Source organism: Melospiza melodia, chromosome 6, assembly GCF_035770615.1.
Source record: "Melospiza melodia melodia isolate bMelMel2 chromosome 6, bMelMel2.pri, whole genome shotgun sequence".
NCBI lineage: Eukaryota > Metazoa > Chordata > Aves > Passeriformes > Passerellidae > Melospiza > Melospiza melodia.
In genome coordinates this window covers 67,224,635-67,247,674 of record NC_086199.1, presented here as the reverse complement: position 1 = coordinate 67,247,674, position 23,040 = coordinate 67,224,635, and the positions used below count along the sequence as shown (strand labels likewise).

Below are 23,040 nucleotides of genomic sequence, written 5' to 3'. Positions count from 1 at the left end.
CTCCTAGTGTATTGCCTGCTAATTCCCTTCATAACCAGTAGATCTCTCCAGGGTATATACTGAAATCACTCCCCTTATTATTTTACTAAATTCACCTCACATATCTGTCTCAAATCCCCTCTGATCTCTAGCCTTGTACAACCTGAAGTTCACCTTCAGAGTCCTTTGCAATTCTTAACTTTTTGTTTCAGTGCTGAGGTCTTGTAGGTCTTAACCTCTGAAGCTTTTGTACCCATTTTGGATGGAATTGCATTAATTTTGTTTGGAGTAGCCTGTGCTGAAAACAGTGTTGATAACACAAGAATGTTTTTTGTTATTGCTGAGCAGAGCTTACACAAAATCAGGAGTTACTTTTCATCCCCCCCCTGCCCAGCAGTGAGCAGGCTGGGACTGTACAAGGAGCTGGGAGGGGACACAGCCAGGACAGCTGAGCCCAACCATCCAAAGGGATGTTACAGACCATAATGTGTCATGCTCAGCACTGAAACAGTGAGGGGGAGAAAGGAGCAGGTACTGCTCTTACTTAGGGACTGCTTGAACCTAGTCAGATGATGGTGAGCAATGAGTTAGATTTAAAAAAAAAAAAAAATCATTAGTATTTCTTGGGTTTATTTTTTTTTAGGGGGTGGAAAAGGCATCTACCATTTTTTTGTCATATTAAACTATTCCAACATATGAATTTTCACAGTTTTAGCATTGCAATTCTTCTTACACAGCAGGTCAAAAAGTAAGCGAGCAATTGGGTATGTTCAGCTGCTTACTGGGTTTAAAAAGTGATATTTATTCAATCCTACACATAATTTCCTTCATTCATTTCTTTCACTTTCAGCTCTATGCCTTCTATCCTGCTTCTTTTAGCACTTGGAATGACTTCTAGCTTGCTTTAATTTTCCTTGCTTCTGATCATCTTTCAAACTTTCCTTACAGATTCTTTTTCAGAGACTTTCAGTTTAGCATGCTCTCCAGCTGTTGTGACTTCAGTTAGCAATAAACTGATTCTTGTTCAAACTCTAAATTAAAAGATGAGGACAAAAGTATGGTGATAAGTGTTATATTATGGGCTTTATTTGTTTGGCTGTTGGATTGGATTAGTCAGGATTGTGCTTACATGGTGCTACAAGGTTTTATGCAGTGCTTTGTAGTGAATCTGCTGGTAATACAGCAGTGTGATTTTCTGAAACTACAGATTAATAATTAGCTGGGTTCTAATATGTAGGTCAAAATTGTGAACTGATTTTTGATTAACAAGTTGATAATTTCTTAATAACATTGTTAATTTGAATTTTTTATGTTCTTAAAGTTCATCTATAGATAATTCACAAATACTTTCAAGCTCATAGCTAACACCTGTTAAATTTTGATTAGTTTCAATGAGCTGCATAGTTTTATTTTTCTATTGAAAGGTTATACAACTAGTCAGTGACACTGAAAATTTTGAATTATACACTAAAGGAGGTGGGTTGGTGTCACTTAAATTCTTCATATGTTTTCCATGTGATTTTCAATTTACTTCAGTATATTTTCTAATATTTGCTTTTGGATTTATTCATAGTGACTAGCTCCTTTCCCGATGTAAAACAGCCTCAAAAATGAGGTGTAATTTGACCAATAGCAATTTAAATAAAAAGATTAAAGGAATATTTAAATTTTAACTTTAGCATATGTCTATGTTCTGTTATGACAAAAATTTTCATATGTACAGGTGAGGGCATGAGTATAAATAAGGCAAATAGCTGCAAATATTGTATAATAGAACTTAATTACCATTTGCTAATTGCTTTCATGAATGTTATAGCCTTTTAGTATGATGTTGACAAGAATCTCTCTTGGCAACTGGCAGGAACTTTTGAAAATATTCTGTGTTTTTCTTATCCATGTGATTAACAGTAGTCAGATGGGAGCCACCACCCCATGAGATCTGGTAAAAAATCAGTGTTATTGCCTGCTATCCACTTATGAGTTCTCATTTTATTATCACTGACAGTTTATTATTAGTTTAGTGCAGTTCTTGCATTATGTTTTTTGTTTTTTAAATACTCCGTCAAATTTATGCGGATGACATTGTGTTCCCATGGCATTGTCTGGACTGCTTTTAGGTTGCCTACTGTTTAGATGATGTTTGTAGTTTCATGCAAGCATTTGGATTTTAAGCAGGCAATTAATGTTTGAACACTTTGCTTTTCCAAAGAAATGTAAAGAAATTGCCAAGAACTGAGTTACATGTTTATAAACACAATACAGAAGTTTAAGTAACATCTTGCATTTTAATTATGAGAGAGTCTCAGAATTGAAATGTAACATGAATTGTTTTCTCAGGTCTGTTTTAACTGATGTGATTCCCTTTCTGCTTGCTTTTGAGAGTGTAGAAATACAGCAACCAGACTGAAACTAGTTTCTTGACATGCAGAGCTTCCATTTCAGGCCTTAAAGCTGATAAAGCCTGCTTAAACTTATGCCCTGATCTTGTTTTTTCTGAGCTGTGTACCTGTGCTCCATCAGTAATCTCAACAATCTTTCACTTCCCCTTGGCTAAATTTGAGGATTAAGAAACATGGCAAAGTTCACGAGGGAGGTGCAGGAAATCAAGTGAATCTTGGATACGTTAACCTGTAAATTTTGAGTGTCCCTTGTCAGGACACCTTAAAATCCATTGATTTCAAACAGCTCAGTTCTGTGAGTTACCAGGATTCACAAATACCTCTGTGGTTTTTTCGCCCTAGTAACACATGGACTGCCAGAAATTAAATAGAATTTGCTTTCTGTGTCTTCCTTTCTCCTCCAGAAATTTGGCCCTGAACTATATGGCAAATACAGGAATAATGGTCAAAATAGAATTGTAATGCATTTGGCTAAAAAGAGGAAAGAATAGGTATGCCTAATAATGCCTACAACATATTTATTTCTTCTCTCTTCGTGGGAGGCAGCAACCCTGTTCGTGGTTCTGAAAAGATTCTGCATTTTTTCATAATGTTAATAAATTGTGAAAATAGGTTGGTTACAATAATATTTTGTCTGGGCAGCTCTTGACATTGTTTACTGTATTTATTAGGGTTAAGGAAAGAGGGCAGGAGGATGCACTAGGAAAGAGTAAGTCTCTCTAGTGGTTTTGCAAAAGAAAAATTCCAGTCTTTGTAATTTATTTGTGAGATGTAGTGTAACTGTTAAACCCCAAAGCAACACCACCTGATGTCATGAATGTTCCTGCATCTACAGAAAGCACTTCTTGCAATGAACTGACTAATGATACAGAGCTTTCTGAGAAGCTCTGTATGACTCCTGGAAGTTCAAAGTGCTGCTCAATTCACTTCCTATGAGCAGCTTTCACTGATTGTTCCTTGTGCAGCAGCTGTAAAACAAACAAAGCTGAAAGCAGAGAAGCTTGTGAATTGCAGGCACTGCTGTGCCTTAATGGCTCGGTGTGGAACCAGTGCCCTAGAAAGATAGCTTGAAGCTATCCCCTTTCCTTTTGGATAAAGCATAAAACTACCCAAGCTCTCCTGTAGTAATTACATTATCTGCTTCTTAGCTTTTGAGCTGTAGAAATGCTGACCAAAACCAGAGCTCTTCCAGTTAATTCAGTGTAGCTGTATAACTTCTGAAATTTGTTTTAGTAACACCAGCACTAGCTTGAATTATTTTGTACTTAATTTGTGTTGGCTCTTAGACAGTAGCATTCTGAATTCTCAGAGGGATTTTGATTGAAAAGGTGTCCATGGCACTGCTGTATTTGTGTTCTAATGTTTTTAAGAGAAAGAAATAATTTGAAATGTAAGAGCAATGTTTCATAAGCTTCAGGTACGCTAACTCATTTTCAATATGAAAATTCAGCCTGACGCAAAGTCCTTAACTGGCCCTTCTGTTTACCCAACACTACTGAAATTTGGCAGACTTCGGTCTTTTTTTATTTTCTTTTCAGCAAAAAAAAGTTCTGTTGTTACATTTTCTCCCTATTTTGCTCATTATAAGCATTGTTTTAGTCTCCTCTACACTATTACCTTATGCTCCTCTAAGTTAATATAAAAGGACTGACTAGCACTGAACACATTTTGTTGTGGGCTAATTGGCTGGCCTTGTGTCAACTCTGCTGCTCTTTCTGTCATCTAGAAAACTTCATTTACCTTGCATGGTAGTGCTATGGGTTGCCTTTGTTGCAGACTGCTCCCCCCCAAAAAAAAGCCAAACCAAAAAGTAAAAAAGCAACATGGAGATGTAGTTATGTGCAGAGGAAATGTCTATTTAAGGATAAATTTGGAAAGATGGTCAAAATGTGTTTTATAGCTATAAAAAGGGTTATAAGACTTTATAAAGGGAAGATGATGAAAAAAAAGATGAGTTATTCAGTGAATCATCATGAAAAAGGGTTAATTAAAAGCCTATTTTTAATAATGAATTAAAATACAGGCAATAATAATTGAAACTGGAAGTAGTTGAGTAACTAGAAACTGTTAGTGTTGGAGAACTTGCAGGACTGACAAGTTGAAAAGAGTCAGTATTGCACCTAGCTGGGCCTTTTAGGGGACTATAAAGTACATTTAACACATTACTCCGCTGCTGAAGTGGCAAGTTAAAATAAAATTAAGTACAAATGCAATAGAAATGGACATAGGGATATTTCCATTTAACTGTGGGTGGGGCATTTTGTTTACATCTGGGCACTGGAGAAGTTTTGATAAATACAGATGTGATAGTAGGAAACAAAAGCCAGTGAAATTACCCAAGGTTTGTAGAGTGGGTTTTTACACTGAAGAGTGAGTTGTTTTCATTCTCACTGCAGCTGACACAGAAACTTGTATTTTTTATTTTCTAGTTTTAAATTTTGGCCATAAAATATTAAGGCTAACAGAACAATGGAGAAATACTGTCATGGATGTTCTCTGCTAATAGTTTCTTGAAGTAACTAGAGGGCAAGTAGGCAGAAGGCTGGCTGAATATCCTTGACTCTATTTCAGTAGATTAGTGTGTGTGCTAGTTGATTAGTTGAATTCTTCTGAAGGCCTGCATTTGGAGACTATTAATAAATAAAAGTAAGTTACACTGCTCTGGGGGTGTGGATGTTGAAAACATCATACACATTTTGCTGTCTTTCAGCTTGCCATGTTTAATCATTTTCGTTCTCTTAGCTACAATGTTTCAAGCTCAAGACCCTCTGCAGTGTAGACAGCACTAATTATAACACCCTTGACTAATGTTTGTGTAAAATTTTATAATTACGTCAATATTGCATCATGCTGATTAAATGTGGTTTCATATATAGAGTATCTCACCTTAATTCATTCTTCTCTTACTGCTTTTCTCCCTAAAGTCCCAGTGTTAAACTTTCAGCAGTGATTATTAAAATATAAAATGTTTTTGCATGAGAAGAAAATTGGTTTCAGCTCTTCATGTTGAATAGCGATAATTTTGGTCACTACTTGAGCATGGACTGTGAGATGAACTATTTTAGAGGACTTAATATTTTTATTTCTTCATAAAACCATTATAATCTTCCTCTTCCCTGAATTATCTTCTGTAATGTGCCATACCAATGACTTCTTAATTGTCACTTAATAGATTTTTTTCCCCCCAATTTTTACATTTTTCTGGTTTCATTTCATTTTTTTCTCACTCAAGTTTCTAATATTTTTACTCTAGTGATCTTTTCTTCCATACTCTGTATATTCACAATAAGCAGATGCTAGATATTTCTGTGTGGTCACTGTAGGCCCTAACCACACTTATACTCTTAGGTGGCAGTCCTAATATGATGTGGCCACACACATGGGTGTGAAACAAAGCTTCACTACGTTATCCGAGGCAGAAAGTCTGCATTGAACTGCTGCAGGAATAAGTTATATTTTAGTTGGTCCTGTGGAGACATTTCTATGAAAGTCAAAGCAGGTGAGCTGCACATGAATGAATCTTTTGAAATTTTTTCTTACAAGAGATAGTTTGGTGAGGGAAAGGCTACAGATACCTAAGTTTTACATGGAAAGATAGTTATACTGTGTTTCATGCATTTGTTTACTTTCTGTGAACCCATACACGACTTTTGAATAACTGGAAGCTGTCAAACTAGGCAAGAGGGTATTGGGAATAAAAGAATCATAGAATAGGCTGAGTCGGAAGGGCCCTTTTAAAGGTCATCTGGTTCAAGCCCTTTGTTGTGGGCAGGGACAACTTCCACTAAATCAAGTTGCTTGTAGCCAGTCTTGTTTCTTTATGGTTAGATAAATGCAGGATGTCAGAATTACTGTTCGATAAAATGCTGACAAAACTGGAAAGCTGTGTCATGCTACCAGCACTCATTCCATGAGAACCTGCATGCCACCCCTTATTTCTTTGTGAGAATTTGATGAAGCTTTAGAGGGTGTGTGGACTTAGTAGACATAACCTGACATATTCTCTCACTGAAAATAGTACCCTCAGTAATATCTTCTCTCAGTCTTGAAAGGTTAAAAATCACTAAAATCTTCTAAGTAATTTTTCCCTTATTTTGTTTAGTGTCCTCATCTGTGGGATGGCTGAGTACTGGTTCACAGGGGTCACAAACAGTAAGGAAAGAAACCTAATAATTTAGTTATTCAGTTAAAAATATTCAGGAATCTGAAAGAATACATTCACTTGTCAAAAATGCTTGAAATTCCCCGTTGACAGCAAGTCACAACACTGATGGAAATCTTATAATGTTTTGTTATTTTAGGATAAGAAACAAGACTTGCTAACTAGGGTTTGTTTACAGGTACTGATTTTTAAAATCAGTATACTTTCCTACTAGAAGGAAAGTTATGCCCTCTTAAGCTTCTTTCAAAGCAGTAGAAATGAACTGTATATAGAGCATATATTCACATGTAAGTATGTATAGAGTAGTCTTCATTTTCTTGCCAGCCTATTCCACTCTTAAATTGATTTTACTGCAAGAGTCTATTATTCAGCCTACCTGTTTCTTTTTTTTTCATGTGTTCTCATTAATACATATTGAAAAGGGATAAAGGAAGGTATGCTGGGATATAATATGCAGGATTTTCTTCAGATCCTCTCCTCATTAATATTCAAGGAAAATCTGATTTTTTTTTTTACATAAGAAAAATGTTAGGGTTTTTTTGGACATGATCCCATTTTCTGTTAGACTATATGTGAAAGGCATTTTTGGTAGAAATTGAGAATACTTGCTTCTTGAAAATAAAACTTTTGCTCCTGGTGGTACAGAATAAAACAGAAATATTAAACTCCCTGCAGTGCAAGTAACACTAACCTATACATTAAACGTACCTTGAGTATTAAAAAATATTAATAGTTTGCTTCCCTTACAAATGAAGATTTAATTATGCAGGGTTTTTAATGAAGTTGTACCATGTTCCTGTAAATTTCCCAGCTGTAGTAATGTATTTTCATATTATTATCACAGAGTGGCTACCAAAAACCCCCAAAATACTGTGAATAATTTAACCTCACTTTTATCTTTTTAATATTTATTTTTGTCTTTCAGAAATGAATTCTTTCATTGCAAGAAATTGTGATTATTTATTGAGTCAGAAAGAAAACAGACTGATGCTCTCTTGGGTCTTCTGAACAACATGTAAGTTAAAGTTTTCTGTAACCCTGACTATGTCTTCAATTTAGGTAGTGATTATTATTTGATTTTACCAAAGAAACCATTGGTTAGAGATGTTTCTTAATGTATTTTTTTTATCACAGCAGCAGCCAAGTGATAGCTGTGACAGTGGCAGATTGTCTGAGGCAATACCTTTTGGAAGATATTTTTATCCCCTTGTTTTACTTAGCACATTAATATTCATCAGGTTCTACTAATCATTTGTAAGCTTCACATAGGCAGGTTCATAGCAGCACAAGTTAAAATCCATCATAATTGTGAAGCAAAGCTCTGAAAAAAAAAAATTATACAGGGCCTACCTGCTCAGCAAAATGGTCTGGCACTAAGTAAGTGCCTTTATGCGTTAACTTCCACCCAAAATAGCAGTATTGTGACCTTTTCTGGTAGGAACCGCAAAAACACAACTACACAGTGCGTGGTAGAAGTGTAAAATCTGATTAAAATTTTCAGTTTGAAGGAGATGCTAAGTAGTTCTAATGACCTTCTCTGACTTAATGCACTAGCACAGAAAGGGAGGCGTAAAAGTTCGTTTGCTCTTTCCCAGGGCGATGTGTGTGGAACAATGTCGCTGCTCAGTAGCAGCATGATTTCTGCTATTGCTAGTGGAACAACAGACTTAACTTTTCTCCTGTTGATGTTTGATTTCATTGCCATCAGCATTTCCTGCCTGATAAAGGCACAGTTCTTGAGGTTCATGTTGTATCTCTGTTATTTGTTTGACTTTTGAAAGGCTAATTGATTCAGCTTTGTTCAAGGCATGGTCTTGGTCTTTTATGTGCATAGATATTTGTGGGGACAATTCATGGGCTCCAGCGTTAGGGGACTGAATATCTGTGATCCAAATAGTCATGCACTCACACAGAGAGAGGACTTTAAACATCCTGGTTTTCAGTGTTTTCAGTATGATTTCTGTCACTGTTTTTAGAAATACTCCAGTCCATGAGTAGAAGAGGTGTCACTGGCTGAGGTGATGTGCCACATCTAGTGACTAGCCAGAACGTAAATGTGAGGTTTGACACACAGCCAGACAACTTTTCTTTGTTCAGGTGAACTTTCCAACTACTCTAAAAGTATATTACCTAATATAAGATGGTATTTTCACAAACAAATTATCAGTTGAAGGAACAAGTGGTTTGAATGTGTTCAACTATAGGTGGGCATTCTCAAATTGGGATGCAAAAGCTATGCAATGGAAACTGCAGTGTGTCTGTGCTCTCTACTGAAAAATGACAAGAAGAAGCTGCAAAATGGGTCTCTGGACAAAAAAGTTCAAGATGTGCTGTGAACATTCTTGTTTTAGCTGAGAAGTTGACACCGATGTTTGTAGCTTCCTAGAGGACTAGACAGACAGAAAAATAAAAACTGGGCATCCCTTTATCAACATCTAGATAGTTTTTTTTCTGATTCATAAATACTTTCAGTGTCATGATCAGACGATTTAAGATCAAGGTTTTCATTGTTAGGGAAAAAAATAGATTTTTCTTCACTGTGTTGGTAAGATGAATTCTTTTATTTGATGTGCTCATTAGATTTTGTGATAGAAGCCATCAATTTCAAATAAAAAATTAAATGTCTTAGTACAATTTTATTGTGCAGACTAAGAGTTAGGTTGCAGCTGGCCTAAAATGACTGCATAGCTACTGGCTATAGCTGATCAATAAGCCTCAACTTTCCATGTGTGACATCCCATCATTTACATTTGCTGCTATTACAATTTTATGATGCCTGCTCCTTCTCTCTGGTTTTTGGAAGACTCTTAGTCCCTGTTGTTGTGAAAGGTTAGCAAAAGCTATGCTGCATGCAGTACTAATTTATTTACACCCCCCCCTCAGTCTAGGAGCTAACAAGACAACTAAACACACGTGCTGCAAGTGTTTGGTTTTCAGCACATGCAGCAATCAAAGGAATTCTGGCAGCCACAGGGTGGTGTCAGTACTAGTGAGAACTGATCTACATTTTGCAAGAGGTTTTTTTTTCACATCAGAAAATGCAGATTAGTGGAAACTAAAATCTGTGTCCTCAGCCTTTCATCCCAACTGGCTTCCTGATAACCTTTAGGAATAACAGTGCTTTTCCACTGGTAGCTAATTAAACACAGTTCTCTCAGGGAAGCTGTATGCCACAAAGCCTGCAAGGTAGAAATTGGACTGTGCCCCTAGCTGGGGTGTTTTGGTGCTGGAAGTAGCTCCTAGGAACTCTGAAGGCCTGGAAGATGGCGTTGGGGCTGGAGCCCTCTGTGCTTTTAAAAGGCTTGTCTTGCTCAGGGTGCTTCACTTCTGGGGTTAACTCCCAACTTCCAGACCAGCTTACAGGATTTTTAAGGACTTGACAGTACATTGAGGATCTGTGAACCCGGGGCAGCTCATGATGTTTTGTTTTTGTACTGCCTTAATATCTTTCATTTGCTAGAGTTCTGCCTGATTCAGTTTGTTCTGTGTGCTTTTTGTTATTTTTTAATCATTATTTGATAGAATAGAAATTCTGTTAGGAGTTTTATTGCTGTGAGATTTGGGGGGTGAAAATATAATCATCTGAGTAGTGCTGATAATAATCCAGGTATATAATGTTTTAAAGAGATTTCATGTGGATATTGTTCTTCAGCTGAAAACTTTGTTTGGGAATGATTGATTTAATTATTTTCTCCGGTTAGAGTCTTGGCTTCTAACTGGAAGCATTTTATGCTGTGTAGTTACTTGAGGCACTGTTATTTTCAATTCAACAGGAAACGGCTCTAAGAGCACAGAAATGAGTGACATTGTGTTAGGGGACTGCATATCTCAAAATACACAGCTTCAGCCTGCATGCAAAAACATCATTTAGTTGTGATAATAGAAATTAGATTTCAATCAGCATTCTCTTTGTTATTAATCCATTTTTCTCCTTTCATCTGAAGAGGTCCTAATAACATGTTAGACAAATCACACTCTTTAAAAGCTGATTTGAAATAAAAATGCTTTTGAAGCCTTGTAATTTTGGGCATGCATTTTGTAATAATAATATGTTTCCTTGCTGCTAATGTATTGACGCATACTTTTAAATGTGCACAATGTTGGTCTTTTATTTTGGTCCAAGTTTATTGTCAGGAATTAAATAATTCTTCCTATTTAAGCAAATTTGTGAGGAAACCATAGGAGGTACAGTAAGAACATTAGATTTGAACATCTAATAAAGACCTTAAGTTCTAAGGACTGGTTATTAATTTGGAAGGTTGAAGGCCTGAGGTTAGCTTTTCCCTTTGGGGGCAGAAGTGATGGTGCTTCAAGTAGTTATAAATCTTTGATGTTTCATCAGTTTCAATTACTGTCTGAAGGTGAGGTATTTGTAGCGTGTGCACTCAAGCAAACACTTCTGTGTGCATTCTGCATAGGAGCACTCTCATATAGGTTAGGTTTTTATTGGAGTCTCAACTGCCCAACTTTATACAGCTTCATTCTAGCAGACATTTTTTGTGATACAAAGAAAGATACAAAGAAGGCTTTTGATAGGCTTCTGTGATTATCATTTTGATTTCTAGGGCCAGCTTGAAGAACTAAAGAATTACTGTCAAAGATGTTGTGAATTTACTGCTAATTTAGTAACATTTCTCAGTTTCTTCTGCTGCTTTTAGTCTAGCAAATTTTAGCTACCTAATATCTCCTTTTAAAAACACCCTTTTGAGGTGGGTGGGGCTGGGGAGAGAAAACAATTCCCCACTGTGAACGTGGCTATAATGCTCTATCTGAGCATACACTTCCTGACAGTCTCCCTTTGTGCCACCCCAAAAGAGGGTGGTGTGCCCAAAATCCTTGTCTTAAGGACCTTAAAGGGGCCTCTCAGTATTATTCTCTGCTCTCCTACAATTTTGCTGCTTCTTGTAGGGTTGATTTCACCACACACCCTTTTTCTTTTACAGTCTTGCTTTTCAGCATCCTTCAAGCTGTGTGAGTGAAATTGGATTGGATGAGGAGGATCCTCTGGTCCATGCTGCCACAAATGAATTGACAGCCCATGGATAACAAAACCCCACTCAACCTGCAAAGGGTCCTCTGGATGAATGGGGCCAAGAGCTAAATCCAGTAGCTTTAGGACCTCCTCACCTACCAGTGTCCAGTCACAAGAAGCTCTTTTTCTGGTTAAATCATAAATCATTTCCATATGATGGAAAATAATTAGGAGAATGCTTCCTCCAAAGCCCCGGTGCATAGCTAGGTGCATCTTTGGTCAATCTTTGTGTTTTTTCTGCTCTGGCCTCCCGTGGCCATCCTTCCTCAGAAGGTGCTTCTGCTCTGATAGCCACGCTTGGGCTGTACTGGGCCTGCAGGGCAGGGGTGGGACCTTGCTTCCAGTGTGCTAGTGACTGACAGCTGCACTAGAGGCTCCAAAGGGGATGGGGTGTGGGGCAGAGCACTGTTCCACCTTTGCTGAACTTGATCTGCCCCCTCCCACACATCCCGTAGTTGTTTTGAGCCAGACACAATTTTTTTCAGTCTTTCTCAGACTGCTGAGGTACTGGGCTTATTAAAAATTGATTTGAAATGTATCAGGCATTAATGCCTGTGAGAAAGTATGGCTAATATTATTAGGTGTCTGAGCTGCTTCCACACACCCAGGGCAGAAAGGGAAAGAATGAAAAAAGGCTTTGCTTAGAATACATCAAAACCACATGCAGTTAATCTAGTTGTCATAAACCATCACATATATTAAATGCAGTTTTTTATGTGCTTAAATTAAATTAACTTAATTTCTATTATTTCTATTCTTTATTTCTATTAAGTATTTGCAATTCTTAGATACTTTCATCCTCATCAACTTAGTACAATATTATTTATGCCACAAATCACATGTTAAATACAACTTTGTTCACAAAAATAAAAAGCTCTGCTGACTCATTTATAGGTTTTCAGTTTTCAGACTGCACATCTGGCTGACAGTAAAATTACTACAAAATTATTTTGTCGTCCTAGTCTCTTTGGAACAGGAATAAGATATGTCCTGTACATCACCAGTTTATGGTCTTGGCATTTAAAATATTTCTGGTAGGTACGGCGTGGTTGATACCAAGCTGAAGCTTCTTAAGTTATGTCCTAAGTGTTGGCAAATGCCTTCCCCCCCTCCCCGATCCCTCACTTGTGTCTTTAGAGCTTTGATATATTTACATACAAACAGCTTCTGAAGATGAAGAAATTTAATATGTTATCCACTGTAATTCTCCATGACTGTCTTTTAAAATGTCAGAACAGCAATTCCAAATTTGGATTTGCCACGATTGGAGTGCTCTTGGTTTTGCAGACAGGCTTGAAGCACTGTTTAGCTCTTAAGCCCTTATTGTTATATGGTGCTGTGATCTTTTAGGCCAAGGAAATAAAAGCTCTCATAGGTGACTGAAAAATAGGAAAATAGTTTGGTTTTGTATATACTTGTTATGGACTATTATTCTGCTAAACAGAGGGAAGTTTTCTTGGTGCAGACTCAGGGATGCTGCTTTGCTAGAGAGTTTTCTCTTGTTTCCAGTTGTTACTTGTCTTGGCTGCTGCAGAGGTGCAGGGCTGCTGTCACACAGCTGGCAGCTTGGCCCTAACGCAGGGAGCAGCTGTCCATGCTCTGGGTGTCAGCTGAAAGGTTGCAGCTGGGTTTGGAAGCGAGGTGTGTGCCAAGACCAGATAGGCGATGAAGCGATCTTGTTTTGATGGAAAATTTTGATAGATGTCTTACAGTACTTTGAACCTGATATACCAAAGAAGTGTAAGAGAGTTGCACTTCTCCGCAGTTCTAAAAAGTGATGTTTGAAATTCCCTATTTTTGAGGTATTGATATCAAAACTGCTGTTGGGTGCTTTTTTGTTGCTGCTGTTTTACTGGCATCCTGACAATCCTTCTCTTTGTTGAAGTTTCATTCTGTTACAATTCTGTTTGATAAATGTTCCAAACTGCTTTATTAAAAGAAGCCGGATACTCTAGTGATTCTTACCAAGTGTATCTCTCATTTGTTGTTTGTTGAGCAAAGGGATGGAATTGATATGGTGAAGTTGTATCTGTGGTGCGAAAAATGGATACAAAGAATTTTAGCTCTATTCTATCTCCGCAAACTGCATTGTACCTGAAAATAAATTCCAGCTCTACATATGCATTTCTGTTGTGGCCATAGTATATGTTATTATTATTTTTCTCATAAAAAATTAAGGTAAATATTTGGTAGTAGAGTTTTACATTTGCTGTGCACAGTTGTTTTTCTAGCATATCTGCTTCCCTCAAAGATAAGATGCCAGGCTGTGATTTATATATATATATATGTCTGTGTAAATAATCTAAATATCAATGTCATAAAGAAGATGCATCACTTCAGTTCTGGTATTCATTGCCAATTTTGTTAGAGAATTGTCACTTCTGCAAATGGAAATACTTCAAGCATTGGGGAAGAGTAATTAAGTTTGGATAATGCTATTTGACTAAAATAAAACTAAACTAATTTCTTCACTAAATTCAATTCCAAATCTATTCAGAGTTCTGGAATATTAATTTACCTATAACCTATCCACCACACACATAGTCACTCACTCATGTTTGCTACCTAATTCTATTTTGTTCCTTTGGAAGATAGATACTGTCCGCAATCAAAAATGTCTGTGCTAATTCATTCTCAGTCATTCTGGCTATCTGTGTATGTCTATATTATATTTTTTTAAGGTACCATGTCTTAGTATTTAAGAAAACAATACTGTTACATATGGTATGGCTGTGACCACATACTTCTACCTGAAGCAGCCATATGTTTTCTCACATTGACTCCCACTGTAATGAGAATAGTAGAGAGGAAAAGAAGGACAAGTGAAAATGCAGGTTTATGAGAAATATCAGCTACTTAACATCATTTGAAATAGTAAAATAAATTCTGGTGAAGAAGTTTTCTTTACTAGGTGATATAGCTAAAAATACATGGTAAATCACCAACAGTTGGCTAATATGAATACAAATAAAGAACACAATTGATAAATAAAGCACATATTTCTCTAGCTCATCTTGCACAGAGAAAGGCAAAGGTGCAATAAAATAGGAAACACCTCAAACGTCACAAGGTGATTAACACAAAATAATTAAATGCTATGAATTGTTTTATTAAGCAGACATTTTATTGAACAGTTACCCCATTTCTGTTGCTGTCACCTACATAAGCTTAGATCACATTAAACTCTGCATTGTTTTCTACCAGATATGCACAGATCTTAATTCATGGGGGGGACCTGTGGCTGGAGTCATCTGTGAATGTTATCAGGCAATGTGAAAAACACAGCTACTGTCACCCTAAACACATCTGAGATGAATCAGAGCAGCAGTGTAGCTTTAAATGTCCCTGCTGCTGCACACCATGAACCTGAAAATGGATCACTCCTGTTCTCCAGAACACAGCCAAAATGTCTCAGTAACAGAATGAGAGAGCTTCCACAACCTGTCTCAAGGCTCTGAGGGTATAATTTTTGGAAAGCTCCTTGGCTGAGCCCAGAGTAGTAAAGATTGGTAGCGCTTTCTGTAATGGTCTGCAGCAGCTCTTTTCAATCAGCCTGTGAGCTTTGAATGAGTCAATAACAATGCAAAGACGGAGTACAACATTTTTACATCTTGGGACACAGTTGGTAGGAATATTCTTTTGAATGTAAAGAGCAGCATTAAATGAAAGAGCTGACCAAAACTATTACTGTAACAGTTCTGGAGATAAAGAGTAGTCTGTTCTAATGTCCTGGTCTGAATTATAGGAGACAGACATCTCAATGCAGGTATAATCCTAGCTATTAGATACTCTTATATCTCTCTCTTGTTTTTTCTCAACTTGAGACAACTGTTTTTCTGTGAGTTTTACATGGTTTGATTTGAAAGGAAAAAAAAAAAAAGGTCAAAAATTTAAAGTAACTTCAGAAAAGCAGGAGTCAAAGAAATCCATTTGAGGATGCTGTGATTTTTCCTAGGGGAGTAGTTGTGTTTGAGATTACTATGAGACAAAGCTATCACTTAACAAAATATGGGATTTTACACAAGCTTCATGCTCCTGGCATCTCTATTAGAAAGTACTTAAATGATTTTCTGTTTCAAATGTTGTTAACTTGGATAAATGCCCATGTTTCATGCTCCAATTACGATACATATTTTTAATGCTAATATCTTAGTAAAACAATTGGTAAAAATAGTGGTGTAAAAATGGTGAACACCTAGTTTCTATTTCCTGTATGAAAAACAGAAAATATAAAAGAAAGCAACTTTTGTCTCCATTTCACTGTATTAGTCCGTTTTGAGACACTCCTCAAGCTTCCATGGAAACATTTAGCCAGAGACCTGGAAAAGATCAGAAATATGAGCAGCAAGCTCTGACTTTGTGCACTCTTTGTGCCCATTCTGCCAAGCCAGAGCAAATGTATATTTGTTACTTCTCAGTGCATGTTATGAATCAATAGCAAAAAGGAGCACAGATAGAGAAGACATCATTCAGGGTGAAAGTGTTTTTTTTTGGAATTCTTCATTATGCCTTCTATTTTCCTGATTTTGTCCTCCTAGGCCCTAAAGAACACTTTAAAGAACAATTCAAAGCAGCTTTGGTACCATACTGACTCAATTTCAATGTCATTAACTACTCCTCCATCTCATAGACATTCTCTCATGGTATTCTGAACATTTCTTGTTTCAGTTCTCTTTCATTTTCATAAGCAGCTGTCTTAATGGCCAACGAAGTGCTAAAGTCTCTCTCTCCAGTACATGTAGCCAGAGGGCACATCAGATGTATAAAATGGACTGAAAGAGTATCCAGTGACACGAAGTGGTGGTGGATCATGCAAAAAGATAAAATTCTGTTGATGCAATGATGATGGAGATGTATTATACTACAAATACAGAATGAAATCTGTTTATCTTCACCTTGGCACACAGTAGGTGTTGTGTTTTCACTAAGGGAAGGTAACCTTTGTAACCTTTTGTTCTGTTTGGATGGAGTAATTGATGTTTGCATCTGTGCTATATTTGCTCTCTTTAGAAAACAAAACCCAACAAGGCTTTCCTGAAAAATATTTAAGCTTTACAGAACAGATCAGACATGCTTTATGGAGCATTAGCTCCGTGTCTTTACTGAGAGTTATTTCTGTTTTGTGTAATACTTTCCAGATGATAATTATTAAATGCTATCAGATGCTTGATATTTTCCAAAGAAGGCAGCATACTTGCCATCATGGCATTATAGGATTTACCTTTTGCTGTGTTTTGTTTTGTGCCTTTTTTTTTTTTTTTTTTTTGCTGGCAAAACACAGAAAGTGATTACTTCACATAGTATAAAACCCCCCAAAACACCTTTAAAAGCATTTGCATGTTCCTTTTGACCGTGTAATAGGCTATGTGTGCTTATCCATAAATTATTCAGCATTGTTGAGTGTAAATGTGGCTCATTGGGCTTGCTGCAGTTGGACTTTCCCAATCTGAATGATTGTACAGCTTACAGTTGGCAATTCTGTTAGTTAGTTGCTAGTTTAAGGCAAGGAAGGACTGCAGATGGAACACCCTGGTTTTGTTATGGGGATCCCATCCCCCAAACGTTTTGACTTCTGCTCTCAGAAAACTGCCCCACACATTTGCTTGTGTACAGCATAGGAAGAGAGATGCATTATCACTGTGTGTAATAGTGCTTTATTAAAGGAAGTCTTCATACCAGCCTAAATATACTTCATCAAAGTAACTTAGTAAACTGAGACATAGATGTTCTTTTTTAGATTAAAAAAAAAAAAAAAGAAAGAATAAAACAGTATATATATATATATAAAGTCAAAGTTGAAGTAATCGGCTACAAACCCAGAGAACTCTGCCACATGTGCAGGAAGTTTCAAAGAAACCTGATGAATGGGGTGGTAGAAGCAAGTAAGTACATGTAAGGGGAAGAATTGCTATCTGTCAATGTATTGACAAATTGGCAAATTCATGGATGAAATTCTACAAGAATAATAGGATCATTATATGTACTAATAGATTAGACTGTCCTATCTCTTGAATTTTTGGATTGTGATGTGTGCAGGGGACCTTCACCAAAAAATAAACTTTTGGAAATCATGTTTACAGAAGATTGCAGAAATAGAACTTCAAATGAAATCTTGAAGAATAAAGCAAGAAAGGATATGGTAGCAAAGATTTTTTTGTAAAACATGCTGTCTGGCTCTGAAGAACTACTGTATGATAAATGTTCTGCAGTATTTCCTTGTGTTTTGTTTTTACCAAGAGGGATAATACTGCTTTTGAAATGAAAAGTTGAAGGAAGAGCTGACAGTGGAGTTTATTCCCTGATAAGACTTGCTGAGCTCCAGCGCCCTACCCTTAGGAGAACTTTTATTACTCAGACAGAGGCTATTAAAGAGGAGCCTGAATTTTTACAAGACAGGTGTAAGTCTTGTTTGCTACTGTAGGAGAACATTAATGAAATTCAGTTTTAACTCTTGAGAAATTTTCTCCTGTGCTACATAGTGTGTAGCTACTGAGCTCATAAGAAAACTATTTTACTAAATACAAAATTCTAGCAAACTTCACTTATGCTACTTTTTAGGTCAAGAAGGGTAAAACGAAAAGCTGCAATGTCAATAAAAGCTTCACCGAAAGACCAGAGAGATTAAGGTAACAGAAGAAAAGTAAAAGCCAGATACTATTTACAAATCAGAGTTGTTCCATTGTCAAATTAAGCAGAATAAATAAACCAAGAAGACAGCAGTTTCAGTATTGGATGGTTTTTTGAGTGGCTGGCAGATTTGGGGCAGAAAGATTTTTTTTTTTTTTTTCCCAGTCCCCCTGGTGAACTGTGTACATGCAATGCTTTGCACTCAAAGGTTTTAAGAAAAAAAATTAACTTCTCATTTGTTATTACTTTGTCTTTCTGAAAACTTTCAGTGATAAGCATGATTCCTTTTAATATGGAGCCTGAAACATACAGGAAGTGTAATATCAGCAATTATACCTAAAATTTAGGATGTTTTCTAATATATTTTAATCCCTGGGAAGAGTTAGTTAGATTTTCTGAGAATTTTTCACTTCTGATCCATTCCAAGTGATTTATCCTGATGCATTTGGCAGACGAATTATCTGCTTAAATTTTGATGATGCTACCAAGACTAACCTGTTAGATATAACAGCATTTAATGGTTAGAACAATACTGAGAGTGGCTGTTTGTTGGTTGCATCATGGATAAACTGTCTGGACAATAAATATTTATTTACCTTGTTCGGTGCATATGAGTAAGTGTTCATCTGTTGCGGGTCAGTTGTAAGAGAACCTTAAAAATTGCACCAAAACCTGTCGTAGAAACTAAGTGAAAACAATAGTACTGCTTTTCTTCTGGTAGGATAAACTGTATGATGCTTATAAATACACCTTGTGATTTCCAAAATAATTCCTGAAGGAAGAAAAACTGGTGGCTACTGGCTTATTGCAGTGGAACTGTGCAAGCTCAGAATAGTTCTGGCAATAACAAGCTGGTTCTGGTAATGACAAGCTATACTTATATTGTAGGAATCTAAACCAGCCCCATGATATCAGAACATGCTACTGGGAAATTAACACCACCCCAGGCAAACCCAGCACAACTTACTATACATAACAACACTTTGTTAACAAATTTTGTGAATAATCAACCTAATATCTTTGCACATACTCAATAATGTTTGCAGTGTATCAATAAATGTGCACCACCCTTACATCACTTTTACAAGGTGAAAAATTGTCTGACATTCTGGTAATGTAGCCTGTATATGCTCTTATGAAGCAAGAAAAAGAAAAGGATGTATATTTCTTTAGAGAGAGAGAGAGAGAGAGAAACCTAGATGCAGAAAAAAGAAGCAAATAGAATTGGTGGTAAGACACAGGAACAGGTAAATCATGATATTTATTTTTATGATATTTTTATTTCTTAATTTAGGTTTTTATTTAAAGCTTTGAGATATTTACACTTAATTTCAGAAGAAATTTTCATTTTGTCTTTGAAATCTTCATGTTTTACTAATCTAATGAAAAAAGAAATTATGATGTTTGCAAATGAATAATTCTACTTCACTTAAATTTCTTCAGTGGTGCAGAAAGTTGTCAAATACAAACCCGTCAAAATTATTATGCCAAAAAAACAGCATTCAACAGTTATATCATGGCTCTAAAGATTTTTTTCAAAAATTCTGGATGTATTTTGTGTATGTGCAAAAACCAAATTTCTGATACACCAGATTTATTTTAGGAATACAAAATTCTTTACCTGTGCACTATTTGAATTAGCCATCAGTTTAAAATCCCAGATAACAGAAGCCTGATCAATTTTAGATGGCACAAATAAACTAAGTTAAAATGAAGTCAGCTCCACTCTGAAGGAAGTGATACATCATTAAGTGATAGCTCAGACAAAACCAATCTGAATAAAAGGTGTAGTCCACTCCTAGAATGAGCTATAAAAGCTTAACACTTTGTTAGCTCACCACTGGGCTTTGTCAGTGGGTTTCTGAAGTTTCTTACAAGAGTCCCTTCTCTCAGCTTTAAAGATGAATGTTATACTTGCTGATTATTTATTAGATACTTTGAGCTGAATTGTAGAGAAAATAGAAAATTTGATAAGCGTGTTTCAAGTAGTTCTCGAGCTTTGTTCCTCTTTGGCAAAAGGTGCAGAAAAGCAAACCAGTTACGAATATAAATAAGGATTTTTTATTGTTTATTATATACTTTAAGAGACCTGAAATTCAGCAAATCATTATTTTTCGGTGAGACTTCATTTCTGTAGGATATTTCCAAGCAACTATAAATTAAACTATTAGCCTATACTACCACTAATATTTTAACTGAGTGAGCACAACTCCTTCTTTTTTGTTTTGCCTCATTATACTTATCTTTTTGCATAGCACAGGTTATGATCAATAATGATTCAAATATAAGTGTAAGTTGTTTTCCCAATTCTGTTGCCTTCAGTCTGACAGCTGCTCCCTTGACATCTCCCCAGACTAGGCAGACCTTAGAAGTAAATAATGACAGGCAAACTAAGAACTGTCTCTCATGCTGACAGTCATTTTTCATTCCTGAAAGATACTGTCAGTTTCTTGGATGACTGCTTGAGCTTCTTGGACTGCAGCCACATTTGTTTTATTTTTGAGAAGTTCAAGAGATAGCAGTGTGAAATGAGTGACCCTTTTCATCCTTCGTCTTGAGAAAAAGCAGTGAAAACCAGTTTGCTCAATTTTGACATAAACTTAGAATTTTCTCCCACTTTCTTCAGTCAAAGTGAAAGTAAATGGAATTTTATCCCCTTAAAGGTGTTCTCCCTACCTTCATCCACTGATTTTTTTTTCTGGGAGTCAAAATGGACAAACATGTCACCAACAGTATTTATTTTTGCACATGTAGTTTGCTAATGTGTTTCAGTAGTATTTCTGATCCCTTCAAATCAGTGCTGTTATGAAGAATTAGAAACAAAGGAGAAACAAGTTTGCTTTAACAAAGTAGCCACAGGATGTTAATGAATAATTCCTGCACTGAAATTAGATTTTTTTCTGCTGTTATTATTTCAATGAGGATGCAGTGCCATAAAGACCTATGGAGTCAGTATTGTGTAAAAGAGGGTAAAACTATGAATAGCAGGAACAGAAAATGCTGACTGACCCATTAGATAAAAGTTGTTGAACAAATCTGTAAGGAAAATAAATAAATCACTAAAAAGTATATTTTTTCTTTTCCAGTCATAGAGGAGAAAAGCAGGCAGTGTGCACTTTTCCAGTGAAAATGGAATGAATGAAATGTTCAGTAGCATTCTCCATGGAAGGCCTGGAAATGTAAATATAAATGAAGCACTTTCATGATGACAGTGCATCCAAAAAATCCTTTGAATTTAGGCCAAACAGCCCTAGAGAAAATGAGAAATTCCTAATGCTTCCTGCCAAAGAAAGATAAATATGATTCCAAATTGAAACTCATGAAAACAGTTGCATATCTGTTGTTATGTTATACAGTGGAAATGTTGTTTAATTACATGAAAACCAGTTGTAGGTCATGGATTTTAACCCTCAATACAAACAGAAGATAGGGTAACTGTTGATCTTCTAGCCTCACTTCATGATGTTCTTTTCAACCAAATATACAGCTAAATTTAAATTACAAAAAAAAAAAAAAAAGGCAAATAGCATTAAATTTCATTCAACAAAAATACATAGAAATTTGGGTGGCAATACAGTTTGTGTGCTTGTGTCTTTTGTTGCTTTCTGAAGTCTTCCCTTTGGTACCTTGGGCTTTATATTTCATCTCTTTGCAGATGTAAAGTATTTATAATGCAGATATTAAACATAGAGCAGGAGTTCAGAGTTTCAAATTATTCCTTGTTAAATAGTAAGCTCATTTGTATGTGTTCTTGTCAGTAGAGGGAAAACCTTGATAGTAAGTCTGGGATTTTTTTCCTCAAATATATCCAAAATGTCTCTTGAAAAACTCACATCAGAGGAAATAAGCGTGCCATGCTAGAAATGGATGTTAAAGTGAATGGAGAAATAGAATTAAGAAGGAAATACCATTATATTTGGTGGATAGCTAGCCTGACTAATCTATACAATTATAGAAATTACAGAAATCAGGTATTCAGAAAGGGATTAGGCATGTAGAATTAATAATGAGTATCTGCAATGGCATTAGTGAAGAGCATATCTGTAAGGATTATAGTATTTATTGTTACTGGATGTACATTTAACACATTCTTAGTATTAGAGATAAATGTGCTTCTTTGGCTAAAGTATAGTTGTAAAAGTCTCATTTCACTATTCTATTAAGGTTAAAATATGGAGCAACTCAGATTTAACATGGCACTTTGAAAATCAGGGGGTTTTTTTTGAGTTGAGAAATACTGTAAAGTTGAAGGCAACAGAAATAGAATGGAGGGAAATTCCAAATACAAGAGGGAGAAATTTCAGTGATAGATGTCTTTGTCTTGGCAGCACAGAGCATCATCTTGTTTTTGGTTAATCGCTGTACAAATTTTATAGTCTATAATTATCTTTAATTATAGAGATACACAACCATTATTATGCTGAAAGGAAGATGATAGTTGTGCACAGTTAAACATCCTTCTTCTATGTCTCTTTATTTCTGGAAAAAAGTATGCGATTATAATACTGGTAGGTGTTTCTTCTGTCAGTTTTGGAGCAGTATACATAACTATTATTTCTATTACCAACTTTCATCACTCATTAAACAACTTTGAAGAACTGGGAGAAATATCTTGCTTTGTGTCAGTAGCTGGCTAAGCAAAGTTGTAGAGCAGCAGCAGGAAGATGAGGCTATAACTGTATTGGTGTTTCACTCTTCAAATGATCTGAGGCACTGGCCTAGTACTGCTGGGGAAGGATGGACCTTTGTCACCTAAAATTTATCCTGGCTGCTTCTCAGTCAGGAGTGACTGAGTAGTTTCAAGGTCAGGAAGGAAATCCTGTTGGCACTTGAGAGATCCA

General features: G+C 36.1%; 1 protein-coding gene across 10 annotated transcripts in view; it reads left to right on the top strand.

Moving 5' to 3' along the window:
* The window catches only part of LRRC4C (leucine rich repeat containing 4C), a 483,436-nt gene that overhangs the window by 193,565 nt on the left and 266,831 nt on the right, over nt 1-23,040 (top strand). For 9 of the 10 annotated variants that reach the window (XM_063158810.1, XM_063158819.1, XM_063158821.1 and 6 more), the window contains exon 2: nt 7,466-7,555. The exons of the other annotated variant lie outside the window; for it this stretch is intronic. The gene's annotated coding sequence lies outside the window, so the exon portion shown is untranslated. The remainder of the gene's footprint in view (nt 1-7,465; nt 7,556-23,040) is intronic. 10 annotated transcript variants of the gene reach the window in all.